This window comes from Haemaphysalis longicornis, unplaced genomic scaffold, assembly GCF_048455015.1.
Source record: "Haemaphysalis longicornis isolate Haplotype H1 unplaced genomic scaffold, Haemaphysalis longicornis Haplotype H1 scaffold_6, whole genome shotgun sequence".
Lineage (NCBI taxonomy): Eukaryota > Metazoa > Arthropoda > Arachnida > Ixodida > Ixodidae > Haemaphysalis > Haemaphysalis longicornis.
Window position 1 is genome coordinate 54,662,440 of NW_027526407.1, and position 12,018 is coordinate 54,674,457.

Below are 12,018 nucleotides of genomic sequence, written 5' to 3' on the forward strand. Positions count from 1 at the left end.
ATAAAAACCTTCGAGGTCCTGTGGTTCGGCAGTCTTGGTGCCGCAGGTAACGTTAGATGGTTTTGCCGCTGGTCTACGACCAGCCTGCCTGCCTGCCTGCGGGATCTCGTGAGATGGCGCCTACCTCACCGGATACGCGGCCCTAGCAACTACCTCTCTACAGTACCAACCCAACCTGGTGGAGAGAGCGAAGACAGGAGCACTCGCCACTGTGACTCTGGACCTAGGGTTCCGCATATGAATTCCTCTCCTTGCTATGCCATTCTTCCCTGTTTTTTTTTTTTCTAAGTTGAAAGCTTTAGCATAGCTACTATCGTACGCTAGTGATACAGCGGCGGGTGCCGGGACCCGATGCGCCAGTGCTCATTCGTTACGATGTGGGGCGACCTCCTCGCCGGCCCCGCGCGCACGCATGCGCAGTCGAGTTCCGGTAACCCGCCGCCGTCGCGTTAGCGTACCCTAGCCGCTCTCACGCCGTCTCGGCATACCGCCCTCTTCCTTAACGCTTTCGCAATACTTTCCTCCGCTTTCATCATCGTTGTATCTGTTTATCTTCAGTGTCCCTTTCGTTCGCTCGGTTACAGCGAGGGACGACGGCGCTGTGCAATCACAAGAGCAGGCGCTTAAGTGCTGCGCACTGAAAAAAGCATTGTGAGCCCACGTGGCGCAGGGGCCTCACGTGGCCAGGGGGTTGTTTCTTGGCAATCCCCCACGTGGGTATGTGAACGAATAAAGAAACGGGCGCACCGGCCGCACGTAACTTTCGAATTGTGCTGATTACGACAGCGATGGTGGTCATGAATGGAACTTGCAGGAGGAAGGACAGCTGTATGACGTTCCTACTTTACAGCGGAGAAAATAAATCGCGCAGTACCACCAGTGTAGGATTATGAAAACGATGGCGTAACAACCATATTCTTCCTTTCTATGTGTCGCTAACGGTCGCACCGTCACGACCCTGCCCGTAACGTTGTCCATGCAATTTTGTTGGTGCAAACACTGCGTAAGCACGCCGCTACAGTCAGTTATCGATCAGAAGTTGAAAAGCAAGGCACTGTGCGATGCCACTACGTGTCTTCCAAATTTCACATCAATATATTTGGCTAAATTTTTCGGAATCGCGCTCGGTCTTCGAAGGCTCAGCGAAGAGCATTCCCACGCGATGATTGTGACGGATTCTATATCGGTCTGCTCCGCTTTATCTTCTCCAACCGTTGCTGCCGATGTTTATACCGGCACATGTCAGGGAAAACCGTCTGGTCTGGGTCCCAGGGCACAGAGGTATTGAACTTAACGAAACCGCTGATTACCTGGCAGGAGTAGCACAGAATGGTCCTCTGGTTGATACTGTGCCCCCGATAGCCTACGTTGTTGCAGCTACGTTTCCAAGGTATAGTTCGCTGGACAGTTTTCCACCAGCTGCAGTATCTCTGGAGTCTGGCTGCCCAGACATTGGGCATCTCTGGTACTCTTGGAAGTGTGACTTTGCGCAGTCTTGACTGTGCGAGGTCACACTGACTTGCCTTGAATTTGAATTTTTATCTACACCGCGCACGCATAGCACCGTCGGCCATGTGCGGCTTCTGTCAAGAGGATGAAACAATTTAGCTTTTCCTGCCGTAGTGCCGGCGGTTCTCCTCCCTTCGAAATCTTTACTTGGAGGTTCCCCTCCGACGCCTGGGTCTCGCCTTGACGGTGCCTAATTTTCATGTGGGGCAGTGGGGCTTGGCTGGTGCAACGGCGATGTTTGTCGCACTCTTCACTATTTTATTGCCGAATCAGGTCGTTTGCCTTGGTAGTCAGTCGCATCAACCAATTTTTGAATCGTTTATTAAAATACCTGTTGTTACAGCAATATAGAATTTTTTTTTGTTCTCAAGTTGTTAGCATCACTTTACCCACTATTATCCAACTTCTATTTTCCCTTAGTCTGAATTATTAAGCTTCTTCAACAATGAAACAAACACAATCAGACTTGGCCAATCCCCCAGAGTGGGTACGTGCCATTATTGTTATGGCTCCTACCAGCCAACCAAATCGCGAAGGCAAGAGACAAGGATTGCGCTGGTTCGAACCATAGAGTTTCATACTAGAGTTTCATTAGTATGAAACTCTATGGTTCGAACAGTAAGCAGACGTTCGGTGGCGCCACGGACATCTCCCGAGCTTAATAAAGGGATCCGGCATACAGGTCAGCCTGCGACCCCTCTCTCTCTCTCCTGGACTGAACAAACGGCAGAACGACGTTTTTACGCGCCTCGGCGTCGTCCTGGTTGCTACCTACTCAGTCGAGATGTGAGCTCGCCGTTGCCGACGCGCGCGTCTCATGCCTTTCGAGCGCCCGCACGACCTGCTGGATGGCCCAGTGTTAATGTTCGTAGGTGTAGCTCCTTGCGGCTTCCGCAAGCCGTGCCGGAATCTCACTAATTTTTAAGTGCGATGCACTTTATAAGCGACCCCAAACCATCCACCGCCGGCGGCGGCGGTGGCGTCGGCGTCCGCAGTGCTCCTCTATATTTAAAAAAGAAACAGCATCCGGCGCCAGGTTTCGATCCGAGGACTTTGCGGCCGCAGCGCGACGCTCTACCGACCAAGCCACGGACACGACGGTGATATCAGTGTTAGTGACGCGCCTTATATCTTTAACGCATTCAAACTACGTCGTCAGCGGCGTGCGTTGGCGACTCAGCGGCGTTATAGCGGCTTGATAACTGCGTGGTGTACACGTGATACTACAAACCCGATGGAAGAGATGGAAGAGAAGGCGGCGAGGCGGTGGGCTGCGGGGGCCGAGCGCAAGCGCCGCAAGCGGGCCGACAACCGTGCATTCGCACTTTCACATTCTCCCCCTCGGGGAAATGCGGGGGAATTTTTTTTTCATTCACATTTAAGCATTCATTTATCTTTACCAACCACCCGAAGTAGCGAGCTCAGAATTGGGCAGGGCTTACCTCATTCCGCCGATGGGCAAAAGTGCGGCTAAGGCGTATAACAACGGGCACGGCCCTTGCGCCGAGTACGCCTCACTACTACTTCGGGCATGGAAACCCGTACAGCTCTCCTAACTGCCAGAAATGTGGCACCGGTGCAATGCGCGACACCTCCTGTGGGAATGTTCAGCACTGGGCATTCCTAGAGAACGCTGCCTAAAGGCACTCGACCCGGTAATACTACGAACTTTGGGCCAATCCGCTTGGAGCCCCACCTCACAGGAAGCACCTGCTGGGCACTCTGCTGATTTTCATCATAGAATCCGGCATTGAGGACCGCTTCTAGAGGCCTTTCTTTCCCCGTTGTACCCACTCCTTACTTCCTATCCCTTTCCGTCCCTTGCCCGAGGCCTCCGGTCATGTCAAGGGGACTTCTCTCCCTCTCTTTTCTTTTCGTTCAATAAACGTGTGTACTTTCATTCATTTATTTAACGTATAAGTAAAGCACACGTATAATCCGAATTATGTTAAGCTGATAATACATCAATTCAATATAGAATCACGACATTAGCACAAAATCACATACCCGTAATAATTGAAACCGTATATTAGAAAATAAATCATTTGGCGCTGAGCGCTGGTCTCACGTCAATCCCACACGACGAGCCAGTGCTTGCGAATGGCGCGCACAATCACAAGGACCAGTCAACCACACTCATGATGCAAATTTCGAAATCACGTCATGTCATTCCAGCATGGCGAAGCACTCACTACGCCCGTAGAAGCACCAGGCTGCCTCGAGGTCACATTATTCGGAGCCACAAAACGCTTAGTACAGTGTCCTGGTCGGCGAGTCGAGTGCACGCGGTGCGTGCTGAAGCATCGGGGTTGGCCCGATGTCTCGACACTGACCGGCGCTCGCCGTGCAGCTTGCCTGCCTTGCGTTCTGCTGGGATGATCGGAGGCCGCTGCTGATGCGACAGGCCGCGATGGAGAAGCGAGCCAAGATCGCAGACGTCGCGGGAGCGAAGACAGGCGCGGCGACCGTTGGGGCAGCCGCCGTCTCCGCGTCTCCGCCGTCTTCCGGCTGGCGTCCTCACCAGCATCCTGGCAAGGGATCCGAGTGGCCGTTGGAGGGCTCCGCAGCGCGACGGAAACACAGCCGCGGGATGTGACTCCGGTGAGATGGCCCGCAGAGGGGGGCAGTACCTCGGAATCCGTCGCAGCAGACTGGGCGTTGCCATGCAATCTCCCGCGGACGATGGCACTGAGTCGGACGGCATCGTCCGCCCCAGCTGCTGTCGACGTCCTGGCACCAGGAGTGTGCCACCCGGGGTGGCCGGAGGCTTAGCCTTCGCTGCAGGGAGACCGCGATCCGCTTGGTGGAAAACGGGTTCCGGCATTGCCAGCGGCCTTCGAACACCAGGCGCCGATGCTCGACGTTAGCCGTACTTCGGAGCCCCTGCGCACTGGGGACGCTGCGACTAGCAGCCGCAAAAATGGCGAGGACCAGACGCAGCCGGGGAGGTCAAGGCTGCGTGGAAAACTCCATTACAGAATGGTCTGTGCTAGCGGCCGGTGATGAGGAAGACGTCAGCGCAAGCGCACTACGTGGACATACTCTACCAGCCCAAGCGCACGTGCTCTCGTGCTGGGCGCCGTAGCTTCGTCGTCGTCTTCTGGCAGCAACTTGCGGCCAATACCCTTGAGGGAATTGTGATTTAGTCTGTGGAAAAAAACCAGAGTCTTTCGGTTCTCCCTCCGGGAGTTGGTTAGTGTGCCTTCCCACTGCTGAAGGGTGGGGTCAAGTTTGGAAGGGACAAATGGGGATTATATGTATTCCCATGTTACGTGGCTGTGCATTGTGTTAAGGTGGCTAGTGTGGGTAACTGTGCGAATGTGTTTGTATACGCGGCGTTAAATGGTCTCTCCTTCCTTGGTGAGATGGGTGGGGGAACTGGGGTGTGTACGGTGTGAGAGAGAGTTATGGGGCCGTCGTCGTGCTGAGGAGGCGCGCTCGCCTCGCATTCCTACTGAGACCAAAGTTTCCCCCATTTTATTCAAAGCAATAAGTATCCATTATTCGAAACTGCGCCGGCACGACGGACGATAGTTAGGCGCGACGGGCGATAGTTAGGTCCAGAAATAGAGCCGGCGGAAAGAAAATGAAAGTGATTCGAACCCGTCACCTAGGGAATCCGACACCCGCACCGATCCGCTACACCACGTCCGATTCGTAACTCAAGCCCGAAACAACGCATACACTAAATAGCCTACATGTACGGCTGGCAAGATAGAGTAGCCAAGCCCATTTACTCCACTAGCGTATGTGTATACGTCCAACAAGGGTAATTGGCTCCTACCTTTACTGTGATGGACTCAAGGCAACGTCGCGATAGAAAAACGCCGTGGAAAAAGGACCATGACGATGGTCAAGAGAACAAAATTGCACCACGGGACGTCATTCTTCTGTCTCACTGTGATGGACTGTGGAGCGTGAGGCAAGGAAACACAAATGCCGTACGGTGAGCAAAAAGGCACCTGCTCGGTGCAGCTTGAACCATATCCGACACCAACGCCCCCTTTACGGCGTGGAGATTACACGCCAAACATATATACCACTGAGCCCCATACATTTTAGAAACAGCTGACGATTGCTTAGCTTGAATTAAATTCCCAACTGGAGTAAATGGTGAAGTCCCTACTGGAGCAAATGGTACCTGGACATAATGGCCTACTCATTTGACAATACGCGTGCTTTCACTTTACGCCGTGCGTAAATTCTTTCCCCAGTGTGTTGGAACTTATAGCACCGACATTTCTTGTTAAGCCTGCCTGAAGACCGAATGAAACAAGTCTTCGGGCAGCATTTCCGCAATGCTTTGGTAAGGTTTAATGAGGACTGCCACACGTCTATTTCCAGCTGAGCACGTCAGTAAACAAGCGACGTCGTTGATCATGCTGTGCATGCAACTCTTCGATGACGGCTTCAAAGGAACCATGAAGACAAAATACGAGTTGGGTTTATTAGAAAGACTGCTTAGTCCCGATAACAATGATACCAATATCATCGCAATCTTCGAATAAATAACAGAGAAATTAAAGAAAACGTGTGAAGCAGTCGCGAACCCCTAGCCAATTTCCCGCAACTTTTCTATGACGCCACGGAACCTTGTTTGTGCGATTGGCGGCCGCCTAACTCACCTGTCGCGACGACACATGACTGGACGTCTGTAACGGGTCGTCTAGTTCCATTTGACCGCATCACTTGAATGCTAACGTGCAGTTAACGCACTGAAAATTATGTTTTATTGTGGGCCCGTGTGACGTCATTCTTGCTCATAACACGTCACTGTGGCGCAAAATTTGAAGTTTTAAAATACTTCTTGCTTTTTTTTCGTTAAAAAACATCTTTTGTGGCTGTGATGGAGCTGAGTGAGATACTGAATCGTAGTTCTTTCAAATTAAACGAAGTTGTATTTTCTCTTCATGGCTCCTTTAAGGGCGCACCTTCAAACACACAAAAAACGACGCCCTTTTGCCGAATATAACTGCAAATTAACACATCACTATGCTCACTCGTGAAGACAACTGCACAGCCAGCAGAGAAAAAGATATATAGCTCAGAATGGCAGCACAAACCAGCGAAGACAATAGTGCGTGAGAATTGATGCAGGTAGAGCGGTATTTTACAGGCAGTGTTGAATAATTGACAGGCACAAATATCATTCAAAATCAGCATGCCATCATCATTAGAAATGATGGGCGCAAATCTACAACGCAGGTAAACATACACACATCAAATAGAAAAAGAAAAGGCGTACAGTTGTCTACGCGAATATTGCATCTGACAGCATAGCTTGTGGAGGTCGACGGTCCCCGATACCAACGCGTGTCCTGTGGAAAAGGAGTCAATTCACCCTTCAAACAGGCATTGCGACCGATGCTTGACCAATAGCAGCGGGGCACTGTCGTGACGTCACATCTCGCAGTCTCCGCGAGCGAATTGGGGCGTGCCGTGGCAGTGAAAGGCCTCGGAGAACTCGGGCATGTTGTGTAGCGGCACCGCTGGGCCGCCAGGGGCCCCTTCTTGCGGTCGCCGCCGCACCACAGCAGGCAGGACCGAAGCAAGAACGTGCGCTGCGCCGTCTGCCATTAGCGGTCCAACACGTACTGCGAACAGATGTGTCGTTCTTAGAGCGAGTGCTTGATCTCTTCGAGAACTAGCCATCCGGGCCGAGGAAGAGCAACCACACCCCGTCACGAGTTATAAGGAGATCGTCCGCCTATACAAAGAAAGTAGAACGAGGCTTCCAAAGCCACACAAGCAACTGAGCAGACGGCAGCAGACGATATTGCGCCGCTTACAGGCAGGGTCGCTCGCACACCCGGCGCTTCTGCACAAAATGTACCCTGCAGAACACGACAACACATGTCCATTCTGCCGGGGAGACGGCACTCTCGCGCACATTATTGGGGAGTGCAAAAAACTCAAGACACCCCCCTACACCCTTCCTCCCTCCCCCAATTCCAACCCGCTCGAGCGATGGGAGACCTTACTGTCCAGCTCTGACCTCACCATTCAGCAACAGCTGGTGGCTCGAGGAGAAGAATTACTGGACACATATGGGTCCCGCGAATAGGGAACCACCCCATCTGGTGCCTGCGCGCACCATTCTTTATTTGAAGCTCCGTTAAAGTTGTTCACTCACTCACTCTTCGAGTACACTTTAACGATAACCTTTGCCGCTCCTGAAACGTTCCGTACAACGGAATTATGGGAACACGGAGTGCCACAAAACAAGAAATATTTTCTGAGAAGCAAAGGAAAATAAATTATCCACACCTGTCGGAAACTTTGACACCGTTTTTATATCTATAATATTACTAGAACCACCAAATAGTAGTCCGTGGGAATGCCGTATTTACAGAGATATGGAAAACATACTTAGCGTGATTTTGCGTATTATTGAAGATAAAAACACAAGCAGTGCCAAATGTTCTTAATGTGCGAACCTATATGATTCCCCTGTTTCTGGAACTAATATGTACTCCAGTTACGCCGGGGGCGTTGTACACCGCATGAACTCCGTATTCAGGTAATTCCGTATATACGGAACGTTTCAGTAGGCTACCATTATCGCGTTCTAGCTAGAACGCGAAAATGGTGGCCTCGGCCGGTATGTCTGTCTGTCAATCGATTCAAGCGCCCGGCCACGGTGAAATGAATTACAATTAGTTTCTCAAAATTGTAAAATGCGTATGAGACAGATGTGACACATTTATTGCTTACTATAACAGCAAAGAGTTGGTAGAGTTCAAGATTCATTGAATGAGTTCTGAACTCATGTCGCCGATTTCTTCTAATACAGGTCACCGCTATGCGCAGTTGTGCATACAGTTTCCGCGACAAAAGGGCGTTCAAATGTGCTGTTTCTCGTGCTCCACGCCCCATGCGCATTATAACCACATGTTTGCTTGTCCACAAATTGAAATGCGGCTGCTTTTTAGTGTGGCTGCTGAGCATACGCAAAGAAGGAGTTGACATAAACCGCGCAACAGTTGCTACTGGAATAGCGCCAAGCCGCATTGACAGTGCAGTTAGGGATAGGGCCGCGATGAGCCTCTGGCATACGTGTCCTTTATTTTGAGCCGACGCTTATGGCCGAGGCTTTATTAGGCAGTTTTAGCATGTCGTTACCGTGTTTGCGTTACCATGCGACCGGAAGCTGGAGTTTTCGTTTACCGCTAAAAACGGGAGGGCACGTTTTAGCGCACCGTTTGCGGTTTGCGTATTCCGGCCGCGTGGCGCTGGTGGCGACATATGATGAATTAGTCTCAAAGCAAATCACGCATAATTTTGTTGCTCATATCTACTTGCATTCGTTTAAAGTAGCTTGAATATTTCACTTTTCGGGTGAAGCATTCACACTAACTGTAGTTGTTTTGAGAATACTGTAGCCATCACCTATATAGCTTCAAAAAGAAAACGTGTTGGTGGTGCCATCTACTGAGTAGAGTTAGAATCACGGTATAAAGAATTTGCCCCTGCGCCAAATATTTAGGCAAGAAATGAGTAAAGTATGTTGTAGTAATTACTCAGTACCTTACACTACCTTGCCCAGCACAATTTTGGAGGCCTAAAAGCACTTTGCGAGCTTAGAAACATATCTGAACTATTTCAGGCGGGCAAGGCTTAGCATGAAAAGGGGTGGCCATTTTGCTCGCCCATCTGAGAAAAAATGGTCGTTTGTCGCTTTCCTGAGCATTATTTAACAAGAAACGCGTAATAAACAGCATCAAGTACGATTACTTTCATCGGCTGTACAAATCATAAAGCGCCGAGCGCACGGCATTTGCTGTAATCAATAGAGAGTTCTAGTTTTGCGCTTTCAGCCCGATGCAAAATTCTAGCGTACGCTATTTCCTTGCGTCGGTCGCACTGCGCATGCGCAGTACGCAAAGCTGGTTTTGCGCTTAGCGGCCGTAAAACGAACTCACGCTATTTCAGCAAAGTAGCGCGCGTACGCTAACGCCTGTTTTGTGTCCCCATGTTTACATCATGACGGCAGCTAGAGCGGACATTCTCGATGCTTTCGTTACTCTGTGAGCAGTAATTTGTATCTTATAGAACACGTTTTTTGCTCCGGTCTTCTTAAACGGGTCCCGCACGTGGTTTGCACGTTACACTCGCGGTGAGCGATCACTAACGTGGCATTGTTGACTGGCCGAACAAAACTCGTGACGGCCGGCTTCCAAAGCTGCGTGTGTTCTGTTGTCATGTTCGCCTCATGGTGGAAGGCGACGGTGTGCTCCTACGGCTGGACGGTGCTTGCTACGTTCGAAATTGGCTATCACTAGCGACGACTCCAACCAACACTAGAGCCACTAAATACTTCATCTAGTGGCTCTAATTTAGGCCAGTGTCAAAAAACCAACCAGATCCATGTATCTATTCCAGCCTGACGTTTTTAAGTACAAGTCTTTCAGTAAGTTGTGAAAAATGAAGAGGTAGGGATAGCTCATGCACTGTCTATTTACTACCTTCATTTTTTCACTGTTACAAATTTACGGACGATGCTATATGTACCAGGTGGTGAAGTCCACCTGGAAATTGCTATAGGCTCCGGACAGCGAAGTTTGCCGGGCGATTGCAGCGCCAGCCGCGGCCGACCCGCGCAACTCTGGGTCGGTCCCGCCGCGCAGACCGCCTTCAACGCCCGTGAACGGAACTTTGCAAAAAACGTGTGTCGTAACGTTATTTGCGTGTATATCTACTACATACTGCAACAAAATCATGCACAAATGTATTATAGTATACCTCCAAATAAAACGGGGCACCGATAAAGTACTATCGCCTTGCTGTAGAGCCGTAGGTTAACCCAACTGGGGAGAGTGCTTGAAAGCTTTGCATTCTCCTACGGATTCTTCTTGTCTCTTTTTTTTTTCGCAGATACCAAGCCATGGTTACTCAATCTTGAAAAACCCACACTAAGCGAGGGGATTGCATGCTGCCGTGGTGTGCGAGCAGCTTGTTAGTAGGGTGGCTAGCAGGCGGTAAATACGCATAAGTGCGCATTAAATTTGGTAACAAAGAGGGCCCCCAAACACAGGTATAGCAGCGTAGTCTCTCACCCAGCGGTTCTACTCTGCTTCACCTAATATTTCACGGGCTTATATCGCCTTATTAAATGCATATAAACACATGTGGGGCGGACACCTATAAGCGTTAACCTTCCCAAATGTCTGGCGAGCGATTGGATATCATAACATCACCGCCTCACCGCCTCTTCTTGCAAAAGAAACGATGAAATTGTTGCCTAACCACTGAAAAGAAAAGAAAAATAGAGATAAGACGTGCCGCCATCAAAGTTCGAAATATATAAACGCAGGACGAAATTTTCGCGCTCAGGGAGGAGCAAGAGGAGGACAAACTTTATTTATCCCATCCGTTGTGATTCCGGTAACTCCAAACCATTGAGGGGTGTCCTCAGAGAACTAATTTTTTCACCTTTGACTTTTGGTGCAAAGGTTGTGACGGTAATGAAAGCGCTACTATTTCTTTCTAAGAAAGGTCTCACGCCGGACCCGTTGGTGTGGAGAGACAAAAATACCCGAATATGAGTATTCCGTAATTTACTCCGATACGCTTATTAGATGTTCTGCCTACCCCTACCTGCCCCTACCCCCACCCCCTACCCGCCCAATGGAATTTCTTCTGATAGCCTTCTCGAGAAGAGTTTCTTTTTTGGGGCGTGTTTTGATACCGCTGGCGTTCTGGGCTACACCTGGAAGCCCAAAAGTTTTTTGGCGGAGCGGGCACTTATTAGCGGCAGCACTTTCTCTATACACAAACAAATGTGAATTTCATACTGTTAGATGTATGGAGCATCACATTCGGATCAAATACCCATATGTAACACCGTGGTGCAGTTAGTAGTTCTGCAGTCGTAAGTGCACTCGCATGGATGGAATACCTCGTGCGGAACATCGCGCAACGCCTTCCCGGGTGGGCGCTCTGGTCGCGAGTTGGAGGGACTTTAGGCGGCAGCGTTGACGGCGTGCGCCAGTTATTTCAGGGACCTTACGTGCGCCGGTCCGCTGGGCTCTAATTAGTCGCGGTGTGTAGTTGCGTGTCTGCTCTACAAGTTTCTTCTTTTCGCTTGCGTTTGACTTTACCCTTGTGCGAGAACCTTGCCTCTTCAGTGCATTCGGTTGTACGGCCGCGGACGAAAACGTTTCGTGACTCCATAAAAATGCTGTTTTCTTTCATGTCCTGTCTTGGCGCACCGACCTACCTCACGGCCGGCTGTACGAGCGGATAATAATAATAAATATAATATTAATAATAATAAGAAGAAGAATCTTTATTTACAAGTAATTCCCAAGCCCACTTAAGCAGCTGATGCTTGTGAGATGACTGAGCACATGCATCATGCATGGGGCACATGCTTATGTCTTTTACAAAATGAACAACTGTAAGGAGGAGGAGGAAATCTCTTGCTAAAAAGCTATTAATAAAACCAAGCAGCCCAATGAAGAAAAACCGAAAAATTCTTAATGCTAACACAATATAACCAGAAAACAT